The sequence below is a fragment of the Pinus tabuliformis genome, chromosome 6, assembly GCF_031772625.1.
Source record: "Pinus tabuliformis cultivar Carrire ecotype Pingquan chromosome 6, CPIR1, whole genome shotgun sequence".
Taxonomy (NCBI): domain Eukaryota; kingdom Viridiplantae; phylum Streptophyta; class Pinopsida; order Pinales; family Pinaceae; genus Pinus; species Pinus tabuliformis.
Window position 1 is genome coordinate 1,730,542,770 of NC_142292.1, and position 21,774 is coordinate 1,730,564,543.

At 55.5% G+C, this 21,774-nt stretch overlaps 1 pseudogene; it reads left to right on the forward strand.

Annotated features, from left to right (window-relative positions):
• The first annotated feature begins 5,460 nt into the window (after nucleotides 1-5,460).
• Nucleotides 5,461-6,474, forward strand: LOC149265765 (25S ribosomal RNA; annotated as a pseudogene).
• The last annotated feature ends 15,300 nt before the right edge of the window (nucleotides 6,475-21,774 follow it).

A 21,774-nucleotide genomic window follows, 5' to 3' on the forward strand; every position in this document is an offset into this window, starting at 1 on the left:
TGGACAATCACCTGGTATTTTGGTCGGAACTGGTGGCCAATACGGATTATGCAAAATAGGATCATTTGTTAACTTGGACACATCAGGCAGTTCCAACATTGCTAAGAATGGTAACTGCGGGTTGAAGGACATTTGTGGCTGCGGATTCGAGGCGACATTAGGGTTCCAACCAGATGTTGGTTGCCCCCACGGACTCTGTCCAGACGGACCTGGCCCAAAAGGGCCTGGCGCGTAAGAACTTTGTCCCGATGGATCGGGCCCAAAAGGGCCTGGTGCATAGGGAGCTTGTCCGTAGGGGAGCTGTCCATATGGATTCTGGCCATATCCAGACGGCTGTCCCTGTGTCTGCCCCCCAACTCCCCAAGTATTAGAAACTTGCCCTACAGGTGCACCATACTGATAATTTTGGTAAGGAGTGACCTGTGGCTGTTGATAATTTTGATAAGGAGCAAACTGAGTTTGCCCCTGGGGTTGTTGGTAGCCATATGGTTGCTGGGCTCCATACTGAGCCTGATAGGGAGGCTGCATCTGGTAAGAAGGTTGAGGCTGTGGCCCACCTTGCATTTGATTACCTGTTTGAGTTTGAGGCCCAGAGTAATGTCCTTGAACTGGCGGGGCTTGGATCATCTGGCCCGAAGGTTGACTTGGTTGGATTTGAGATGGACCTGGCTAGCCAGCAGGATGAACTTGCTGGGTGCCAGGTTGTCCGTGGACCACCAAGGGTTGTCCTTGTGGAATAGATGACTGAGCCGGCTGAACAGCTGGTCGACCCTGAGGTCGGCCAGCTTGTCCAGATAGACGAATAGGGCAGACAGCGGGTTGACCTTGCTGCACAGAAGGTTGGCCCGTCTGTCCCCCAGGGTGCACAGACTGAGCAGAGAGCTGGGCTTGCTGTATAGCGGGCTGCCCTCCTTGGTACATAGGCTGAGCAGCGGGCTGGCCTTGCTGTATAGCAGGCTGCCCCCCTTGCCCAGAAGGATGGATGGATTGAGTAGTGGGTTGACCCTGCTGAACGCAGGGTTGCCCACCCTGCCCAGAAAGATGACCAGACTGGGCGGAAGGTTGGCCCTGCTGTAAGTAGGGTTGCCCCCCCTACCTAAGAGGATATCCCTGCTGGACTGCTGGTTGATTTTGAGGAGTATAAACTTGCCTAGTTCGTCCAGATGGGTACCCTTGCTGGAAACCGGGTTGGCCTTGTTGAATGTAAGGCTGCCCGGGTTGTCCAGTTGGGTAACCTTGCTGGGTACCAGGTTGCCCTGGATATCCAGTAGGTTGACTTTGATATGAATACGACGGACCTCCAATGGCCGAGGGTTGTCCTGGGTAGGGTTGTCCCTGTGGGCCCCCAGATTGTCCTGGGTAAGGCGGGCCATAAAGTGGTTGCCCCTGAGGGGTTTGCACATAAGGCGGCTGGCCTTGATTAGGTGGTCCTTGGGGCTGTCCGGGAGGATTCCGGTGCCCATGAAAAACATGAGTAACGGGATCATACGTAATGTCCAACGGTTCCTGGTTCTCCTCGAAAGGACGATGAGGAAGGGCCGAAATGTTCTCGAGGTACTGGCTGTTCGCATCATAATAAAAGAGTGGACCTTCGTAATCTGGGTCCACAATGGGCTGCCCATGAGCATCATACGGCCCTGCTCCTGGAATGCCACCAGAAGAGGGACCGGCTTCAGGGTTTGTAGATGAGGATGCTGGCATAGCACTGACGACCAGAGTCGAGCGTGCTACACAAACGGTGGACCTGGTGGGAACCGAGGTAACAGGCGTATTAAGACCTAAAGTAAGAGGTGTACTAAGAGGTTGCGAAACAAAGGGTCCCGTGGTGGCAATAAGACTAGGATCCCATATAGTCGTAGAAGTAGTTCTAGCGGCTATCCTATCCCTCACTGACTGATATCGCGGAGGGAGTGGGGAGGAGGCCGGGATCGGAGTTTCAATGTCTGTCACCACGGGTGTCTCACCTGTGCTGGAAGATGTCTCATCCATGGGGGAAGTAGACATCGGAGACGACATACCGAAAGGAGTACGGGGGGTAGAATCGCTGTCAGGTTCCCAGATAGGATTCCAATCTTCTATGTAATCTTCGTCGCCTGGGGCACGTACGTTGATAGGCTGGATACCCGGGACAATGGGAAGAGTATCGCTTACAACTGGTACCTCTGGAGCAATAGAAGATGGAAAACTTTGATCACTCGGACCGGGAGTTGACGGGTTAGCCAGGATGATAAGACCCCTCAGAAAACCTAAAGCAAACTAACGATAAAAACCCTACTCAAAACTATCGCACACAAGATCTAAACCAGGTGATGTTATCGTGGCCGAATTAATTTTAAGACACAAGAACCAAACTTGACCTTTTCATGTTTCAAGAGTCGAGAAAAGGACGAAAATATGACTCCAGTCTCCTTCGAATGTTTAATGAGCACGAAGTGACAAGACGCTCACAGGCACCTTTTCATTTAGGGAGTCCGAAAAGGATCAAAAGTGACTGCTCTGGAGACTCTAGGTAAAGGGTTTACCAAGCGACCCGTAAAACTGCTTATACACCTTAGCAATCGTATGAGATCCAAGGACTTTCCGTACTGCAGTCAATCTTCCTGAATGCTGTGTTCGGTGCATTACGGTTCACAAGGCGGCAGACTCGGCTTCCTATGGATAAAGGATAAAAGCCTAGTGGGGTCTCCCTATATACGCGACGGTACGTGGGAGCGCAGTCCGTGTTAGACCACTATCGAGTCACAGAAGGAGGAATCACCCAACCATAATGTGAAACAACAGTGACTATGTTTAAAAACACCGGAACACGTCTCTAACCTAGACCTCTAGATGTTTGCGTTTAGTTCCAATGCGTTTTTAGGTTAATTCAGTTCATTTTATGGTTAATCTTGAGTTAAGTTTCGATTTCAGGCTCTATCGTATGTTCTCTCACAATTACCTAGATGCAAACTACATGCCAAAGAATACCATTTTGTTCGATGAATTCTAACTATGAGAGGGTGAGGAATTTTCAATCAAACACAATGAAATCAAACAATCAAGTAGCCTAATGCAGCTAAAGGCGAGGAAAGGAAACTTTTCTTTTGAAAGTGCAAATCAATGAAATGTTCTTTTCCTTTTCAATTCTCAAAAGCAAAGCTACTAGTTTGATTTTCTTTCAATGGCACAAAGCATCTAAATGAATTTGGAGGAACCAGAACACCAAGCAAATCACTTAGTGAAAGCACACAAAGTTCCCAAAACATCCAACAAAGATTTCCAAACCAAAAGGAAAAACCAAGTTCCGCACGAGCTATGTGATCTAAGCTCGGCAAGACAAGCAAGGATTCAAGCAAGGAGGAAGCGAAAAACCGCTTGGAAACACAACCAAAAACACTTCAACAATCACTGACCAAGTGTAAAACAAATCTGAAGTTGGCTGGTCAAACAAGAAAACAACATCCCGACGGAAGGCTTGACACACACACGGCCACTAGATGCCCTAGGGCTAGAATGCGAAATCAATGGAAAAAGGCAAACACCTGGAGGATGAGAGTTACAACCAGTCAATTAGAGACTCAACACAATCCAACAACTGCAAAAGTGATGGTGGAAATACAAACCAAGCAGCGAAAGCAAAGAGGAAGGTACTTGCAAAACCGAAAAACGAGCAAAAACGAAACCCTATGGAATAAGACTTCGCAAACAAGCAGCTCAGAGTTCAGGTAATGAAAAACAAGTCACAAACCAAGTGGAGAGAAGAGGGGAAAGTCAAAGCAACAGGTTTAGGAGGCTAATTTGAACAAAAATGAATTCTACAGGATCAGCGCGGGTAGCCTTCAGCAACTCGGCGCTGAAAAGAGAAGGCCCGTAGCAACTTTGCGACGTCAGCGCGGAAGAACACGGATAAAGGGCGCTGTCTCGAAAAACGAGGTCAGCGCGACTATTAATTGTACAGGCACGATGACAGGGATAACAAAGAAGCAGGGGTGCGGCGCCGGCGTGGAAGCACACGGATAAAGCATGCTGTCTCAAAAAAACGAGGTCAGCGCGACTGTTAATCGTACAGGCGCGATGACAGGGATAACAAAGAGGCAGGTGCGCGACGTCAGCGCGTCTGTTTTGAATTAAACCGCGCTGAGGGTAAAAATGAGTAGAATCAAAGCAACAAACTCCCAAACGAAAGGTAGAAAGTCTTTTAACAATCAAGACCCTTCCCAGATGGACCCAGGAAGGCTACAAGCAAAGAAACAATCCCCAAATCTTGAAAAAGAGAACAATCAAATTCAAACACAAAGGATGGACACAAGAGACAAAAGGTTGTTCCCCAGTGGAGTCACCAAATTGTTGGAGAGGTAAATCCCCTCTACGGATAGAGGCAATCCCTACTAGCCCAGCAAGGGTCTAGCAACAATCAGTCAATGCTACTATGCATGTTCCTAATTGCAATTAAACAAGAGGTAAAGAGCACCTACTTGGATTCCAACACTGTTGTTTGATGAAGGGATGCCGCCTTCGCTCCTTTGCTTTGGCTGGTCACAATCCTCCACGATCTCCGCGAATAGATACCTGCACACACGAAGAGGGAACAAACACAAGCGTGAAATCTAATAAAAGCAACCATACATCAGTCAGAAAGGATGTAATTCACATTAACCATTGTATAGACAAATGATAATGGAACAATAATAGCAGTCATCTATTATTAATCAAAAAGAGAAGAGTACAACCAAATGTTCTGACGTCGGTATCCTTCTCAGGAGGGGCCAGTCAGCAAGCGTCTCAAGCATTCACCTTTGGAAATGATTCTCCCAAGACAAGAAACTCTCTCTCACACACAAGCAACACAAAACAACCTTCCCTAAGCTATCAATCACTTCCACACTCAGCACACCAAATACCTATAGTAGCAGCAATCTGAGCACTATAAGCTCTACACAATCCAAGCTATTCCAAACTAGCTGCTCATGGTAATGGTGGAAGTTTATATAGGAGAAGGGGCCTCCTAAAAGGGTGGAAGGATGAGCTTATCTTCAAGGGAATTAGTTGCAAAGGGTCGAACAAACATGCCATAGAAGGGAGTCGATACTCACAAGGCCAACAACCAAGTCTGGAGTTATCTGGAAGGTTGGCTGTTGGAACAAATTCGCCAAAACTGGATCAGCGCGGGTGCATAACTAGTCTATCGCGCTGACGTCACAGAGACATAATGGAAAGGATCATATCAGCGCGGGTAGGTACACAGAAAGGCTGCGCTGGTCATGAAATTTCGATCAGTGCGGGAAAGGCGTGTGCTTCCGCGCTGGCAGCGCACGCGATCTGTTATAAAGCGCCAGTCATCGCGGATATTTTAGAAATAGACGCGTTGATGAGGAAAACTTTGGAAAAGTGGGTTTTTGGCCAGTTCAGAAGGCATGAACTTGATTATTGTGAATTCCTGACACAGTAGGGTGACTGACAGGAAGACAGTGACAAATTACTGTGTAACCGGGGAAAGAAGACCCTGTTGAGCTTGACTCTAGTCCGACTTTGTGAAATGACTTGAGAGGTGTAGAATAAGTGGGAGCCGTTTTCGGCGCAAGTGAAATACCACTACTTTTAACGTTATTTTACTTATTCCGTGGGGCGGAGACGGGGCACTGCCCCTGTTTTTGGCCTCAAGGCACGTTTCGGCGGGTCGATCCGGGCGGAAGACATTGTCAGGTGGGGAGTTTGGCTGGGGCGGCACATCTGTTAAAAGATAACGCAGGTGTCCTAATATGAGCTCAACGAGAACAGAAATCTCGTGTGGAACAAAAGGGTAAAAGCTCATTTGATTTTGATTTTCAGTACGAATACAAACCGTGAAAGCGTGGCCTATCGATCCTTTAGATTTTCGGAATTTGAAGCTAGAGGTGTCAGAAAAGTTACCACAGGGATAACTGGCTTGTGGCAGCCAAGCATTCATAGCGACGTTGCTTTTTGATCCTTCGATGTCGGCTCTTCCTATCATTGTGAAGCAGAATTCACCAAGTGTTGGATTGTTCACCCACCAATAGGGAACGTGAGCTGGGTTTAGACCGTCGTGAGACAGGTTAGTTTTACCCTACTGATGAATCGCACCGCAATAGTAATTCAACTTAGTACGAGAGGAACCGTTGATTCACACAATTGGTCATCACGCTTGGTTGAAAAGCCAGTGGCGCGAAGCTACCGTGTGTCGAATTATGACTGAACACCTCTAAGTCAGAATCCATGCTAGAAGCGGTGCATGTCACTCTTCGACTGTATCTCGACCCGCAGTAGGGGCGTCGCTTTGTCGCCCCCAGGGGCCCGTGTCATTTGCAAACCGCGACCGTGAAGCATCTCGGTCGGGGCAGCTTTGAAGTTCAATTCCAAACGATCGTTGAGAAGAATCCTTTGCAGACGACTTAAATATGCGACGAGGTATTGTAAGTGGCAGAGTGGCCTTGCTCCCACGATCCACTGAGATTCAGCCCTTGGTCGCCTCGATTCAGAGCTTCGCTCTTGTCACAAACAAAATCCGGGCAACCCTCTCGCGCCTCTGCCTCTTTCCTCCAGACGACAATTTTTCATTGCTTGGGGGCGGGAAATTTGGGGTTTCCACACCGCGACGAAGAAGGCGTCGGAGCCCGGGAAAGCTGGGGTTTCCATGTCGCGCCCTGGCGCCCAAAATTTGGGGTTTCTGTGCGGCGCCCAAGATGTGGGGTTTCCCGGTGGCGCCCAAAATTTGGGGTTTCTGTGTAGCGCCCAAGATGCGGGGTTTCCCGGTGGCGCCCAAAATTTGGGGTTTCCACGCGGCGCCCAAGAGGTGGGGTTTCCACCCGGCGCCCAAAATTTGGGGTTTCCACGTGGTGCCCAAAACGTGGGGTTTCCACGTGGCGCCCAAGATGTGGGGTTTCCAGGTGGCGCCCAAAATTTGGGGTTTCCACGCGGCGCCCAAGAGGTGGGGTTTCCAGGCAGCGCCAAAAATTTGGGGCTTCCATGTCTCGCCCAAAATTTGGGGTTTCCACCCGGCGCCCAAAATTTGGGGCTTCCATGCGGCGCCCAAAATGTGGGGTTTCCAGGCGGCGCCCAAAATTTTGGGTTTCCGCCGGGCGCAAAATTTGTTGGGGTTTACAAGTCGCGCCCAAGCCGGGGGAAACTTGGGGTTTCTATGTCGCGCCCCGATGCCAAAGCCAGGGGAAGCTTGGGAATTCCATGTCGCGCCCCGACCGAAACCGACGGCGCCCAAGCCTGGGAAACTTGGGGTTTCTGAGTCACGCCACGACCGAAACCGACGGTGCCCAAGCCTGGGAAAACAGGGGGTTTCCAAGGTCACGCCCCGGCGCCTAGGCCTGGGGAAACTTGCAGTTTCCATGTCGCGCCACGACTGAAGCCGGCGGTGCCCAAGCCTGCGGGGACTCGAGGTTTTCCATGTCACGCCTAAGCCTGGGAAGCTTGGGGTTTCCATGTCACGCTCTTGATGGAACCACGGGTTTTCGCATTTTACGGCACGAGGGAAACGCGGGGAACTTGGCGTTTCCATGACGATGCAAACCAGCTCGCAAGTCTCGGGAACTTGGGGTGTTTCAAAACCGCTGCCCAAGTCTGGGGAACTCGCTGTTTCCATGTCGCGGCACACCCTGAATCGCCCGAGAGTCTGTGGAACTTCATATTTCCATGTCGTGGGGCCACGAAGAGCCACCAAAGTCCGGGAAACTCGGGGTGTCTATTTCGCGGCGCGATGAAAATCTGTTACCCAAGTCAGCGGACGCACCCTGGGTTTCCATTTTGCGTCACAACAAAAATTTCTACCCAAGTCTGGGAAACGCGGTGTAAGGACCTGCGGTTCGGTTTCTCCCCGTCGGTGCAAAGTGCGAACTCTACGACCGAAATGTGGGAAGGGACATAAGTATAATGCGCATTAGAGGTGGAGCGATGGTTGGTTTATAGCGTGGGAGCGTTTGGCATAACCCACGGGCCGACTCACATGTTGGGGCGACTTGAACGAAGGATTGTTTGCCGACCAACGATCGGATGGCAAGTTTGCGACGTGTAAGGGCGTTTTGGCACGCGGTGATCGAGTCGGCCTGGGCAGCGACTCGCCCAACCGCTCGTATAAATATGGCAAGGCGTTGGAGCATTTGGCATTCATTCGAAGATGGACATTTGAACATGAGCATTCGGTGATCAAGAAAAAAGTGCGAAGTAGTGGAGCAGGTCGCAAAAGAGGCGCGGGCATATATGCACCCGCTCTTGGGCAAGCACACACGATACGCACAGGGTTCGGTTCTCGGGTGAGGGCGCGGGGCGCGGGTAAGGAAGGCACCCGCCGTTCGGTGTGACACAGGGTGTCTCGGGTAGGTCGCCCGCCCGTCGTGGAAGAAGAAACGCGGAGGTGTCTCGGGTGACTTAGGTAAGTCGCCCGCCCGTCGTGCAACATGAAACGCTGGGTGACTCGGGTGAGGTCGCCCACCCGTCGTGCAGCGGTAAACGAGGTTCGGTCGACGAGTACGGTTGGCAGCTCGTGTGAGGGCGCGCCCGCCCAGCTCGGGCAAGGAACTCGGTTGGCACACGGAGGTGTTGCCTATTTGTAAAATTGGCTAAGTATGAAACTTGGTGTTTCCCAAGTATACTTGTAAAGCCCCGTAAACATTGTGGAGTTGAATAATATATTGTATTCAGGTAGTTGCCCCTCCCTTTACACTGTGCAATTGTGTTCTTCATGTATAATTGCTGATGATAATTGCCTATGCGTATGGGTGTTCATTGGCATAAAGGAAACACAATAATACTTGGTTGCGAAAAACAAACTAAGTAGACTAATGGTTAGGCGTAGTCCATGAACATAAGTATTGGTGAAAAGGAAGTGTTCGGTGGCGCCGCACCTCGCCAAGTACGGCTGAAAGGGTACTGTAAGCCTGGGGGCGTGACACGCGGGGTTCCCATGTCGCTCGCGCCGTGTTGGGGATGGCGCACGCCCCTTGATACCTGCACGATGGGCGAGCCACCGACGGAAGGCGCGCGGGCGACCCTTGTTGCGTGCCCGGATGAAAGAGGTGACCATGTGCGGACGAGTCAGGATGCGGGCAGGTGTGCTACGTGCGGCGACGGGTGTAATCGGCGAGGTGTTGGAGCCGACCCATGGGTGCGACGGTGCACACGAAGGGACGCGGCGGTTCGTCGGAATGGGGCCTGTCGAGGTTATGTGGCAGGTCAGCCGGGCATGCATGTTGATGGAGCCGACCCTTGTTATCCTCGAGAGACACGGCCCCTGGGCGAAAGGATGCGTATAAGCAAGGAGGATGGCGTTCGACGAAGGGATGTCGAACTCAGACTTCCACATCGCAGAACAAGTGCGAAGGAAGGAGTTGGGCGAAAACGGAAGGAAGAGAAGGACGCGGGTAAGAGGGCCGCACCGGCGGGCGGATTACAGAGGGCGGGTCGGGCTTGGTAGCGCGGGCAGGCAGAGCGGGGCGGGTTACCGTCCGGGCAGGCAGGCCGCACTGCATGCGGGCCGTGCGCCCTCACTATGGACCGCACCGACGGGCAGAGTTTGGGCGCCGCGGAAGGGAAATTCGGGCGGACAGGTTCGCAGTTCAGGTGTGGAGTTGTGTCGTGCAGGCCGCGGGCCAGTGCAGCACGACCACACGACACGACAGGTTGAAAGAATAATTGAAGAAGATAAATTTATGGTAAGTTATTTTCGCTGCATTGTTAAGAACACTTGCTGGAGAATTGATCGAGTGTTGAAGTAGGCGCAGACCGTGTACTCAAGTATTGGTAAAAGGAAAAAGTACGGCGGTGCCGCACCCGCTTATGCGTGGTTGAAATACTACCACTAGGATAGGAGCGCGACATGGGGTCTCCCGGTCCCTCCTCGACAGAGGTCGCCAAATTGCGGGGTACCCGGGGATTCCATGTCCCGCCTTGTCGAAAGCATCCCAAGTGTGGGGAATTTGGGGTTTCCATGTCTCGTCGCGATGGAAATCGCCCCAGGTGCAGTAAACTTGGTGTACATCGAGCCTGCAACCTCACATCAAGAAAAAGGCTCGGTTGGTCAAGAGAATGAAGGTTTCTTCATTGGTAAAGGACCTCGCTAAGGATCAAAGGTTGGAGTCTCTTCTAGAGCTAGTCCACCATGGACTATCAAAAGTTGAAAGAAGGACAGAGTGCCGGGGAACGAAGCGCCGAAGAAACGAAGTGCAGAGAGGAGGAAGGACTCGACTAGTGCTTGGGGGATATTATTGTCAAGGGTCTAGGGCTTCGCAATGACCAATAAGAAGCTTCAATGAGGGAAATTTACGAAAGGGTTTTCCTCTCTGAGAGAGAGAGAGAGAGAGATTTTTCCCTGGCAGAGAGCCAACATCTTGTGTTCTTGTTCTTATGTTTTTGGCACCAGTTTGATGAAAGTAAACACACATGCATTAATAATAAGAGAAGAAGATTAAGATAACACGATAAATTGCAAAGGAGCTTCACAAATTGTTATAAGTCTAGAAGAATCCCGCTATACCCCATTGCCCCAGATTCTTCAACGCGGTATCGGAGCTAAGGTGACACATCAAGGAAAGGGAATCTCAAGAACATCCGCAAGGTTGAAGCGTCAAGCCAAGAAGTCTCAATCACATCAAGGACAAGGTCTACCATCTATCATTCCTCATGGAAGACTACAAAGCAAGAAGAAACGCCTTGTATAAAGGCACCTACAAGAAGAACAAATCAAAGAGGGACCTACATCTTGAAGAATGAAAGGCACCGCGAGTCAAGTCATCAAGCAAGTCCATTTGAAGAAAGCAACTTGAACAACATCAAGATCTAAGGAAGGCAAGCCATCAAGTCTTCAAGAAGAAAGCAAGTTCACTACATCTCAAGCTCTATCAAGTAAGTATATGTCCCCTTCTGAGTATACCTCAGTGTCTTTTTGCAAGGAAAGTAACAAATTGGTTGGGGCCACTACATGTCCAAAGTCGAACGGTTTGGATGCCAAGAGTATGGACGCTACAGAAGGGATTTTCCTAAACTTAAGAAGGACAACAACAACAAGAGAAAAAGGGAAGAAGCTCATGTAACTCAAGAAGTGAAAGAAGACGACAAGAAGCAAAAGAAGGAAGATCCTCCTAGGACTAAGTCAACCTCTTTGCTTAAAGTCTTCTTTCAAAGGGGGTAGAGGTCTCATTGGGGGTCCCATTTATGGGATTCAAGGGAGGATGATATACAGGCGAGAGCAGATGAAGCAAGAAAGGCTACACCAATCGAGGAGAACTATCAAATAAAGCCGCGATGATAAAAGCATAATCAAGGTGAGGTATGTATGCATCAAAGTTTAAGTCATGTGGCCATATATATTGATTGGGTCATGGGAAAAGTTCTAGAATCACGATCAAGAATAAAAGGATCTCTTTCGCCAACGACATGCTCGGAGGCATGTGCTACAGTGGAGTAAAGGTCAACATGAAGAAGTGCTCTCATAAGGAGTATAAGGTGGTTGACCAATCAATCCAATAAGAAGCAAATGAAGAACATCGCGGTCACAAAGAATAACTATTTGACAAGATTCCTCAACATCTCTCGAAAGAAGGCACGGCAACTCTGACAAAGGAAGAAAAAGATGAAGGACCCTTGACACCTACGAAGGCCTTGGAGATAGTAAGGTGCAGATAACCGATTCAACTCTACAAATATGTCATGATGAAGAGCAATATCACGATGAAGACATGAAGGGCCACTAAATCAAAGTACGGGAACAAGCGAGTACAACTAAGCATCCATGTGATAAGTGTTATGAAGGATAGACAAGGTGACAAAGGAGTAGCTAGATGACAAAAAGGCCCTGATATATATCAAGAAGGCCACTTTCCACGAAGGGAGCAATGACATGACAAACCAGGGGGGAAAGTGATCGATGGCCGGTACCCTGCCAAGAAGAAGTTCAAGAGTAGGCAAGAGGAGCGATATTCTTTGAGGGATGGGAACCCAAGACAAGAATTGTCCTGGAAGGTCATACTCAGGGAACACCTGGGTGGGTATGTACCTTTAGAGACAATGACCAAGGTGTTTATAAGCCATTGGCCTCGCCAACATTGTGCTCTGGCATTATGAGAGATAAAGCTGTTAGTCAAGGCCTTGCTATGAACAATGTTGGCTAATATGATGCTATAACAGATGGGTTGCCAATCCAGTTTCTCTTATGTGAATTATTCAAGATTGAAAAATAGCCAAACACCTTGTAATGATATACGAATACCAGCCTAGTTGAGAGGGGGTGTCGAAGAAAGTGTAACTGGGTTCGGTCTTCATAAATGTACTTTTGATATTTGTATTTATTCAAGATATATATATATATATATATATATATATATATATATATATATATATATATATATATATATATATATATATGTCATTGAGTTTCTTGCTCATTGAAATAGGCCTAGCACATGTTAAAGTGTTATAAAGAGTCAAAAGAAAATGTTGAAGATATTAAGGGCATGTTACCCCAGGTATATTTATGTATTAGAGTCAAAGATATTCCTACCCTCGTGCCTTCGTTCGGGTCGTGCGCCCGTTCAAACCCCAAATTTCCTTCGGGCGGGCCGGGTCATCCCGTGCCATGCCGTGTGTGGGGGTGCGCGGGCACACGTGGGCGTGCCGAAAATGCCAAGTCATGACTGCCCATGTGCCTTCTTTGTTCGGGTCGTACACCCATGGAAACCCCAAATTTCGTTCGGGCGATTCGGGTCGGCTCGCCCAGGGCGGGTCGGGTCGTGCCGTGCCGTGTGTGGGTGCCCCGGCACACGTGGCCGTGCCAAAAATTCTAAGTCGTCACCGCCCGTGTGCCTTCTGCACATTCGTGCGGCCCGTTTGCCCGACGCTCCCTCGGGCCTTCGTTCGGGTCGTGCACCCATGGAAACCCCAAATTTCGTTCGCGGCGTGCACACATGGAAACCCCAAATTCCGTTCGGGCGGGTCAGGTCGTGTCGTGTGTGGGTGCCCGTGCAAACGCGTTCGGGCGAGTCGAGTGGGGTCGGGTCGTGCCGTGCCGCGCGTGGGTGCTCGGGAACATGTGGCCGCGCAAAAAATGTTAGGGCGTGACCACCCGTGTGCCTCCTGCACGTTCGCGCGACCTGTTTGCCTGACGCTCCGTCGTGCCTTTGTTCGGGCGGGTCGGGTCGTGCCGTGCGTGGGTGCTCGGGCACACGTGGGCAGTGCCAAAAATGCTAAGTCATGACCCCCCGTGTGCCTTCTACACGTTCGTGCGGCCCGTTTGCCCGACGCTGCCTTGTGCCTTCGTTCGGGTCGCGCACCCATGGAAACCCCAAATTTCGTTCGGGTTGTGCATATAAGGAAACCCCAAATTTTGTTCGGGTCGGGTCGTGTCGTGTCGTGTGTGGGTGCCCGTGCAAACGCGTTCGGGCGGGTCGGGTCGGCTCGCACAAGGCCGGTCGGGCCGTGTCGTGCCGTGTGTGGGGCCCGGGCACACGTGGGCGTGCCAAAAATGCTAAGTCGTGACCGCTCGTGTGTCCTCTGCATGTTCGTGTGGCCCGTTTGCCTGATGCTCCCTCGTGGCTTTGTTCGGGTCGTGCGCCCACGGAAACCCCGAAATTTCGTTCGGGTCGTGCGCCCACGGAAACCCCGAAATTTCGTTCGGGTCGTGCGCCCATGGAAACCCCAAATTTCGTTCGGGCGGGTCGGGACGTGTCGTGTGTGGGTGCCCGTGCAAACGGGTCGGGTCGTGTCATGTCGTGTCGTGTGACGGCACCCAGGGCACACGTGGTCGTATAAAAAATGCTAAGTTGTGAAGGGGGGTGGGCCTCGTGCAAAGATCGTGCCGCCCGTTTGCCCGAATCTCCCTTGTGACTTCGTTTTGGTCGTGTGTCGGAGCCCATGTGAACTCGTTCGAGCGGGCTCGTTTGCCGTGTAAAGACTCGTCCGGGCGAGTCGTTTGCCCGGCTCTCCCTTGTCGGTTCGTTTCGGTCGTTCGGGCGCCCATGCAAAATCGTTCGGGCGGGTCGTTTGACGGCGCCTGTGTGAACTCGTTCGGGCGGGTCGTTTGAGGGCGCCCGTGTGAACTCGTTCGGGCGGGTCGTTCGAGGGCGCCCGTGTGAACTCGTTCGGGCGGGTCGTTCGGGCGAGGGCCGTATAAAAAATGCTAAGTTGTGACCCGAGGTTGGCTTTGTGCACGTTCGTGCAGCTCGTTTGCCCGGCTCTCCCTTGTCGGTTCGTTTCGGTCGTTCGGGCGCCCATGCAAAATCGTTCGGGCGGGTCGTTTGAGGGCACCCGTGTGAACTCGTTCGGGCGGGTCGTTTGAGGATGCCCGTGTGAACTCGTTCAGGCGGGTCGTTCGGGCGAGGGCCGTATCAAAAATGCTAAGTTGTGACCCGAGGTTGGCTTTGTGCACGTTCGTGCCGCTCGTTTGCCCGGCTCTCCCTTGTCGGTTCGTTTCGGTCGTTCGGGCGCCCATGAAAAATCGTTTGGGCGGGTCGTTTGAGGGCGCCCGTGTGAACTCGTTCGGGCGAGGGCCCGCCCGGGCGAACGAGCCCGTATGAAAAATGCTAAGTTGTGACCCGAGGTTGGCTTTGTGCACGTTCGTGCAGCTCGTTTGCCCGACTCTCCCTTGTCGGTTCGTTTCGGTCGTTCGTGCGCCCATGCAAAATCGTTCGGGCGGGTCGTTTGAGGGCGCCCGTGTGAACTCGTTCGGGTGGGTCGTTCGGGCGGGTCGTTCGGGTGGGTCGTTCGGGCGGGTCGTTCGGGCGGGTCGTTTGAGGGCGCCCGTGTGAACTCGTTCGGGCGGGTCGTTCGGGTGGGTCGTTCGGGCGGGTCGTTTGAGGGCGCCCGGGCGAGGGCCGTTCAAAAATGCGTTGTCACCCGAGGTTGGTTTGTGCACGTTCGTGCCGCTCGTTTGCCCGGCTCCCTTGTCGGTTCGTTTCGGTCGTTCGGGCGGGTCGTTTGAGGGCGCCCGTGTGAACTCGTTCGGGCGGGTCGTGGTGGGTCGTTCGGGCGGGTCGTTTGAGGGCGCCCGTGTGAACTCGTTCGGGCGGGTGGTTCGGGTGGGTCGTTCAGGCGGGTCGTTTGAGGGTGCCCGTGTGAACTCGTTCGGGCGGGTCGTTTGAGGGCGCCCGTGTGAACTCGTTCGGGTGGGTCGTTTTGGTGGGTCGTTCGGGCGGGTCGTTTGAGGGCGCCCGTGTGAACTCGTTCGGGCGGGTCGTTCGGGTGGGTCGTTCGAGCGGGTCGTTCGGGCGGGTCGTTTGAGGGTGCCCGTGTGAACTCGTTCGGGCGGGTCGTTTGAGGGCGCCCGTGTGAACTCGTTCGGGTGGGTCGTTCGGGCGGGTCGTTTGAGGGCGCCCGTGTGAACTCGTTCGGGCGGGTCGTTCGGGCGGGTCGTTCGGGTGGGTCGTTCGGGCGGGTCGTTCGAGGGCGCCTGTGTGAACTCGTTCGGGTGGGTCGTTCGGGCGGGTCGTTTGAGGGCGCCTGTGTGAACTCGTTCGGGCGGGTCGTTTGAGGGTGCCTGTGTGAACTCGTTCGGGCGGGTCGTTTGAGGGCGCCCGTGTGAACTCGTTCGGGCGGGTCGTTCGGGTGGGTCGTTCGGGCGGGTCGTTTGAGGGCGCCCGTGTGAACTCGTTCGGGTGGGTCGTTCGGGCGGGTCGTTTGAGGGCGCCCGTGTGAACTCGTTCGGGCGGGTCGTTCGGGTGGGTCGTTCGGGCGAGGGCCGTATCAAAAATGCTAAGTTGTGACCCGAGGTTGGCTTTGTGCACGTTCGTGCAGCTCGTTTGCCCGGCTCTCCCTTGTCGGTTCGTTTCGGTCGTTCGGGCGCCCATGCAAAATCGTTCGGGCGGGTCGTTTGAGGGCGCCCGTGTGAACTCGTTCGGGTGGGTCGTTCGGGCGGGTCGTTTGAGGGCGCCCGTGTGAACTCGTTCGGGCGGGTCGTTCGGGTGGGTCGTTCGGGCGGGTCGTTTGAGGGCGCCCGTGTGAACTCGTTCGGGCGGGTCGTTTGAGGGCGCCCGTGTGAACTCGTTTGGGTGGGTCGTTCGGGTGGGTCGTTTGAGGGCGCCCGTGTGAACTCGTTCGGGCGGGTCGTTTGAGGGCGCCCGTGTGAACTCGTTCGGGCGGGTTGTTCGGGTGGGTCGTTCGGGCAGGTCGTTTGAGGGCGCCCGTGTGAACTCGTTCGGGCGGGTCGTTTGAGGGCGCCCGTGTGAACTCGTTTGGGTGGGTCGTTCGGGTGGGTCGTTTGAGGGCGCCCGTGTGAACTCGTTCGGGCGGGTCGTTTGAGGGCGCCCGGTGAACTCGTTCGGGCGGGTCGTTCGGGCGAGGGCCGTATCAAAAATGCTAAGTTGTGACCCGAGGTTGGCTTTGTGCACGTTCGTGCAGCTCGTTTGCCCGGCTCTCCCTTGTCGGTTCGTTTCGGTCGTTCGGGCGCCCATGAAAAATCGTTCGGGCGGGTCGTTTGAGGGCGCCCGTGTGAACTCGTTCGGGCGGGTCGTTCGGGTGGGTCGTTCGGGCGGGTCGTTTGAGGGCGCCCGTGTGAACTCGTTCGGGTGGGTCGTTCGGGCGGGTCGTTTGAGGGCGCCCGTGTGAACTCGTTCGGGCGGGTCGTTCGGGCGAGGGCCGTATCAAAAATGCTAAGTTGTGACCCGAGGTTGGCTTTGTGCACGTTCGTGCAGCTCGTTTGCCCGGCTCTCCCTTGTCGGTTCGTTTCGGTCGTTCGGGCGCCCATGCAAAATCGTTCGGGCGGGTCGTTTGAGGGCGCCCGTGTGAACTCGTTCGGGCGGGTCGTTCGGGTGGGTCGTTCGGGTGGGTCGTTCGGCGGTCGTTTGAGGGCGCCCGTGTGAACTCGTTCGGGTGGGTCGTTCGGGCGGGTCGTTTGAGGGCGCCCGTGTGAACTCGTTTGGGCTGTTCGTTCGGGTGGGTCGTTCGGGCGGGTCGTTTGAGGGCGCCCGGGTGAACTCGTTCGGGCGGGTCGTTCGGTGAGTCGTTCGGGCGGGTCGTTTGAGGGCGCCCGTGTGAATTCGTTCGGGCGGGTCGTTCGGGCGAGGGCCGTATCAAAAATGCTAAGTTGTGACCCGAGGTTGGCTTTGTGCACGTTCGTGCAGCTCGTTTGCCCGGCTCTCCCTTGTCGGTTCGTTTCGGTCGTTCGGGCGCCCATGCAAAATCGTTCCGGCAGGTCGTTTGAGGGCGCCCGTGTGAACTTGTTCAGGGGGTCGTTCGGGCGGGTCGTTTGAGGGCGCCCGTGTGAACTCGTTCGTGTGGGTCGTTCGGGCGGGTCGTTTGGGGGCGCCCGTGTGAACTCGTTCGGGCGGGTCGTTCGGGTGGGTCGTTCGGGCGGGTCGTTCAGGCGAGGGCCGTATCAAAAATGCTAAGTTGTGACCCGAGGTTGGCTTTGTGCACGCTCGTGCAGCTCGTTTGCCCGGCTCTCCCTTGTCGGTTCGTTTCGGTCGTTCGGGGCCCATTGAAATCGTTCGGCGGGTCGTTTGAGGGCGCCCGTGTGAACTCGTTCGGGCGGGTCGTTCGGGTGGGTCTTTGAGGGCGCCCTTGTGAACTCGTTTGGGTCGGTCGTTCGGGTGGGTCGTTCGGGCGGGTCGTTTGAGGGCGCCCGTGTGAACTCGTTTGGGTGGGTCGTTCGGGCGGGTCGTTTGAGGGCGCCCGTGTGAACTCGTTGGGGCGGGTCGTTCGGGTGGGTTGTTCGGGCGGGTCGTTTGAGGGCGCCTGTGTGAGCTCGTTCGGGCGGGTCGTTCGAGGGCGCTCGTGTGAACTCGTTCGGGCGAGTCGTTCGGGTGGGTCGTTCAGGCGGGTCGTTTGAGGGCGCCCGTGTGAGCTCGTTCGGGCGGGTCGTTCGGGTGGGTCGTTCCGGCGGTCGTTTGAGGGCGCCCGTGTGAACTCGTTCGGGTGGGTCGTTCGGGCGGGTCGTTTGAGGGCTCGTTTCGGGCGAGGGCGCGCCCGGGCGGACGAGCCCGTATCAAAAATGCTAAGTTGTGACCCGAGGTTGGCTTTGTGCACGCTCGTGCAGCTCGTTTGCCCGGCTCTCCCTTGTCGCTTCGTTTCGGTCGTTCGGGCGGGTCGTTTGAGGGCGCCCGCGTGAACTCGTTCGGGCGGGTCGTTCGGGCGAGGGCGCGCCCGGGCGGACGAGCCCGTATCAAAAATGCTAAGTTGTGACCCGAGGTTGGCTTTGTGCACGCTCGTGCAGCTCGTTTGCCCGGCTCTCCCTTGTCGCTTCGTTTCGGTCGTTCGGGCGGGTCGTTTGAGGGCGCCCGCGTGAACTCGTTCGGGCGGGTCGTTCGGGCGAGGGCGCGCCCGGGCGGACGAGCCCGTATCAAAAATGCTAAGTTGTGACCCGAGGTTGGCTTTGTGCACGCTCGTGCAGCTCGTTTGCCCGGCTCTCCCTTGTCGCTTCGTTTCGGTCGTTCGGGCGGGTCGTTTGAGGGCGCCCGCGTGAACTCGTTCGGGCGGGTCGTTCGGGCGAGGGCGCGCCCGGGCGGACGAGCCCGTATCAAAAATGCTAAGTTGTGACCCGAGGTTGGCTTTGTGCACGCTCGTGCAGCTCGTTTGCCCGGCTCTCCCTTGTCGCTTCGTTTCGGTCGTTCGGGCGGGTCGTTTGAGGGCGCCCGCGTGAACTCGTTCGGGCGAGGGCGCGCCCGGGCGGACGAGCCCGTATCAAAAATGCTAAGTTGTGACCCGAGGTTGGCTTTGTGCACGCTCGTGCAGCTCGTTTGCCCGGCTCTCCCTTGTCGCTTCGTTTCGGTCGTTCGGGCGGGTCGTTTGAGGGCGCCCGCGTGAACTCGTTCGGGCGGGTCGTTCGGGCGAGGGCGCGCCCGGGCGGACGAGCCCGTATCAAAAATGCTAAGTTGTGACCCGAGGTTGGCTTTGTGCACGCTCGTGCAGCTCGTTTGCCCGGCTCTCCCTTGTCGCTTCGTTTCGGTCGTTCGGGCGGGTCGTTTGAGGGCGCCCGCGTGAACTCGTTCGGGCGAGGGCGCGCCCGGGCGGACGAGCCCGTATCAAAAATGCTAAGTTGTGACCCGAGGTTGGCTTTGTGCACGCTCGTGCAGCTCGTTTGCCCGGCTCTCCCTTGTCGCTTCGTTTCGGTCGTTCGGGCGGGTCGTTTGAGGGCGCCCGCGTGAACTCGTTCGGGCGGGTCGTTCGGGCGAGGGCGCGCCCGGGCGGACGAGCCCGTATCAAAAATGCTAAGTTGTGACCCGAGGTTGGCTTTGTGCACGCTCGTGCAGCTCGTTTGCCCGGCTCTCCCTTGTCGCTTCGTTTCGGTCGTTCGGGCGGGTCGTTTGAGGGCGCCCGCGTGAACTCGTTCGGGCGGGTCGTTCGGGCGAGGGCGCGCCCGGGCGGACGAGCCCGTATCAAAAATGCTAAGTTGTGACCCGAGGTTGGCTTTGTGCACGCTCGTGCAGCTCGTTTGCCCGGCTCTCCCTTGTCGCTTCGTTTCGGTCGTTCGGGCGGGTCGTTTGAGGGCGCCCGCGTGAACTCGTTCGGGCGGGTCGTTCGGGCGAGGGCGCGCCGGGCGGACGAGCCCGTATCAAAAATGCTAAGTTGTGACCCGAGGTTGGCTTTGTGCACGCTCGTGCAGCTCGTTTGCCCGGCTCTCCCTTGTCGCTTCGTTTCGGTCGTTCGGGCGGGTCGTTTGAGGGCGCCCGCGTGAACTCGTTCGGGCGGGTCGTTCGGGCGAGGGCGCGCCCGGGCGGACGAGCCCGTATCAAAAATGCTAAGTTGTGACCCGAGGTTGGCTTTGTGCACGCTCGTGCAGCTCGTTTGCCCGGCTCTCCCTTGTCGCTTCGTTTCGGTCGTTCGGGCGGGTCGTTTGAGGGCGCCCGCGTGAACTCGTTCGGGCGGGTCGTTCGGGCGAGGGCGCGCCCGGGCGGACGAGCCCGTATCAAAAATGCTAAGTTGTGACCCGAGGTTGGCTTTGTGCACGCTCGTGCAGCTCGTTTGCCCGGCTCTCCCTTGTCGCTTCGTTTCGGTCGTTCGGGCGGGTCGTTTGAGGGCGCCCGCGTGAACTCGTTCGGGCGGGTCGTTCGGGCGAGGGCGCGCCCGGGCGGACGAGCCCGTATCAAAAATGCTAAGTTGTGACCCGAGGTTGGCTTTGTGCACGCTCGTGCAGCTCGTTTGCCCGGCTCTCCCTTGTCGCTTCGTTTCGGTCGTTCGGGCGGGTCGTTTGAGGGCGCCCGCGTGAACTCGTTCGGGCGGGTCGTTCGGGCGAGGGCGCGCCCGGGCGGACGAGCCCGTATCAAAAATGCTAAGTTGTGACCCGAGGTTGGCTTTGTGCACGCTCGTGCAGCTCGTTTGCCCGGCTCTCCCTTGTCGCTTCGTTTCGGTCGTTCGGGCGGGTCGTTTGAGGGCGCCCGCGTGAACTCGTTCGGGCGGGTCGTTCGGGCGAGGGCGCGCCCGGGCGGACGAGCCCGTATCAAAAATGCTAAGTTGTGACCCGAGGTTGGCTTTGTGCACGCTCGTGCAGCTCGTTTGCCCGGCTCTCCCTTGTCGCTTCGTTTCGGTCGTTCGGGCGAGGGCGCGCCCGGGCGGACGAGCCCGTATCAAAAATGCTAAGTTGTGACCCGAGGTTGGCTTTGTGCACGCTCGTGCAGCTCGTTTGCCCGGCTCTCCCTTGTCGCTTCGTTTCGTCGTTCGGGCGGGTCGTTCAGGGGAGGCGCGCCCGGGCGGACGAGCCCGTATCAAAAATGCTAAGTTGTGACCCGAGGTTGGCTTTGTGCACGCTCGTGCAGCTCGTTTGCCCGGCTCTCCCTTGTCGCTTCGTTTCGGTCGTTCGGGCGGGTCGTTTGAGGGCGCCCGCGTGAACTCGTTCGGGCGGGTCGTTCGGGCGAGGGCGCGCCCGGGCGAACGAGCCCGTATCAAAAATGCTAAGTTGTGACCCGAGGTTGGCTTTGTGCACGCTCGTGCAGCTCGTTTGCCCGGCTCTCCCTTGTCGCTTCGTTTCGGTCGTTCGGGCGGTCGTTTGGGCGGGTCGTTTGAGGGCGCCCGCGTGAACTCGTTCGGGCGGGTCGTTCGGCGAGGGCGCGCCCGGGCGAACGAGCCCGTATCAAAAATGCTAAGTTGTGACCCGAGGTTGGCTTTGTGCACGCTCGTGCAGCTCGTTTGCCCGGCTCTCCCTTGTCGCTTCGTTTCGGTCGTTCGGGCGGGTCGTTCGGGCGAGGGCGCGCCCGGGCGAACGAGCCCGTATCAAAAATGCTAAGTTGTGACCCGAGGTTGGCTTTGTGCACGCTCGTGCAGCTCGTTTGCCCGGCTCTCCGTTGCCGCTTCGTTTCGGTCATGCGGGGGCTCATTCAAACTCCAGATGATACCAGCGACAGGATTTCTTTCCGTGTGAAAGGTGGGTTGGTAATTGAGTTGTGTTTTCGCGTTTGCCTGAACGATGGCCTTGGGTCGTTTGTAGGGCGGGCGATTTTCATCTTCTCTCCATCCCCACTCGGTAGCGCATGAGCGGTAATGTTGGCCAGGCTCGGCCTGGGAGGCATATGTGAACAATTCCCGTTCCGCTCTCCAAGTTCTTGGAGCTGTATGGGCTGTTGTGGTGTGGCTCCCTGGCTCGTCTTGGTCCCCGCGTGCCCCTTCAGATGATACCAGCGACAGGTTTCCTTTCCGTGTGAAAGGTGGGTTGGTAATTGAGTTGTGTTTTCGCGTTTGCCTGAACGATGGCCTTGGGTCGTTTGTAGGGCGGGCGATTTTCATCTTCTCTCCATCCCCACTCGGTAGCGCATGAGCGGTAATGTTGGCCAGGCTCGTCTTGGGAGGCATATGTGAACAATTCCCCTTCCGCTCTCCAAGTTGTTGGAGCTGTATGGGCTGTTGTTGTGTGGC